Source organism: Myotis lucifugus, unplaced genomic scaffold (genome assembly GCF_000147115.1).
Source record: "Myotis lucifugus unplaced genomic scaffold, Myoluc2.0 scaffold_7, whole genome shotgun sequence".
NCBI lineage: Eukaryota > Metazoa > Chordata > Mammalia > Chiroptera > Vespertilionidae > Myotis > Myotis lucifugus.
In genome coordinates this window covers 13659130-13661218 of record NW_005871055.1, presented here as the reverse complement: position 1 = coordinate 13661218, position 2089 = coordinate 13659130, and the positions used below count along the sequence as shown (strand labels likewise).

Below are 2089 nucleotides of genomic sequence, written 5' to 3'. Positions count from 1 at the left end.
TAATTGTGTCTTAATTGTTGTTGTCCCATTCATGGGTGGGATCTCTTGTCAGGCAGGCTGACTGGTAGGCTCAACCTGACCACGTTGTGTAAGCTGTTGTGCAGATGCTAACAGAAAAAAACAAAACAAAACCAAAAACAATAAACAAAACAAAAACATAGAAAAGACTACCTATAATAACAACAAAAGCAACCATAGAAGAAAAGAGAATTAGGAGGAAGAAAATAGGACAAGATTACTAAAGGAAAAGAAATAATATGAGAAGGAAAAGAAAAGGGAAGAAACAGGAATATGAAAGGGCAGAAGGGAAGAAAACAAGTAAGAATAAAAACTAGGAGAAAGTAAATGATATGGAAGAAAACAGGAAGAAAAAAACTTATGATAAGGAAAGACAAGAAAGAAGAAAGACATAAAAATAGGAAAAGTGAAAAAGACAAGAAAGCAGGAGAAAGAAGAAAAACAGAGTGAGAAAAGTTAGAGATAGGAAAGAAAAGAGGCCACACTCCCATCATCGCACTCCACTCCGGTCTCGCATGACTCCGTGCCCACCATGGCCTCCATCCAGCAGCTGGTAGGGAGATAGCACTTAGTGGAGAGCAAAGGCTTCGACGAGTCCATGAAGGAATTAGGCGTGGGAATGGCTCTGTGGAAAATGGGCGCCATGGCCAAGCCAGATTGTGTCATCACTTCCGACAGCAAACCTCACTGTCAAAACCGAGAGCACGCTGAAGACCACCCAGTTCTCATGCAACCTGGGAGAGAAGTTTGAAGAGATCACAGCAGATGGCAGGAAAACGCAGACCGTCTGCCACTTGTCAATGGCGCGCTGGTCCAGCACCAGGAGTGGGACGGGAAGGAGAGCACCATCACGCGGCGGCTGGAGGGCGGGAAGCTAGTGGTGGAATGTGTCATGTCAACTGTACTCGGATCTATGAGAAAATGGAGTAAAAATTCCATCATCCTTCCAGATGGGAATTAGCCATGAGGATAAATAAGCTCAGTTCAATGAGCAAATCTCTCCACACTTTTTTTCCCATTACGGTGTTCAGTTATCACAACCATTTTACATGCAACTATTTCTGAATTGGTTTAATTAAGATCGACCATTTCGTTAGTAAATAAATGTGTTTATGCAAAAAAAAAAAGAAAGAAAGAAAGAAAAAAGAGAGACTAAATTAATAAAGCAATAGAGAAGAGACAGTGAAACCTCAGTTTTTGAACTTAATTTTTTCTGGAAGGCTGTTCAGAAGCAATTTGTTTAAAAAAGAATTACTTTTTCCCATTATAAATAATGTAAATGAATTAATTTGCTCCAGACCACCAAATAATTCCTTGTTTTAATCTGTCTTATATACAGTACATATCTAATGTACTGTTTAATCTATAAACAAACACTTCTTAAATTTATTGAACCACCCCCTTCGAGCCTTAAATTAATAATTTTCAGCATTCATTCCAGGGGTGATTTTTAGGAAGGCAGTATGCAGTATTTTCACATATCACTGCTTCCAAAATGCTGTCACTGCTAACTGCTTTTCCTTTATCCAAATCAATAACAGTTTTTCTACCTCTTCAATTGCCTGTGATCATTGTTTCTTTTACACCCTTAGCAGCATTATCACTCTTGTTGGCTTCTTCATGTTTTAAAATTGTGTTAATCATCCATTTTGCCAGCAACAAAAGCAAAGAAGAAGAAAAACACAAAAATATTCACAATACAATATCCTGAGATGTTATCTATGTGAGGTTTAGTGGTAAAATGACTCACATTCTCTCCTTTGTTTGTGGTGTGAGAGACACCTTTTGTCATGCTGATACATCAGCATGAAAGAGTTACCAGGTTGAAGACCAAAGTTTTGTTCAAGACTGAGACATTTTTCCATGAGTAACTTGGTCAAGAACCTAATTGTTTGAGATGGGATATATTCAATAACTGAGGTTTGACTAATGCAAAAAACACACACACCAAAAAATAGTGAAGTGACATTTGTCTTAGCAGAGTATAGTGCCTCCTGGGAGCTCCCCTTTGATCTTGTTCTTCTGTTGACTGAGGGTGACTATTTTGTCTGCCAATTCTGGGCTTCCTGGG

General features: G+C 38.7%; 1 pseudogene; it reads left to right on the top strand.

Annotated features, from left to right (window-relative positions):
* Positions 1 to 550: 550 nt before the first annotated feature.
* LOC102430259 lies at positions 551 to 948 on the top strand (annotated as a pseudogene).
* Positions 949 to 2089: the final 1141 nt, after the last annotated feature.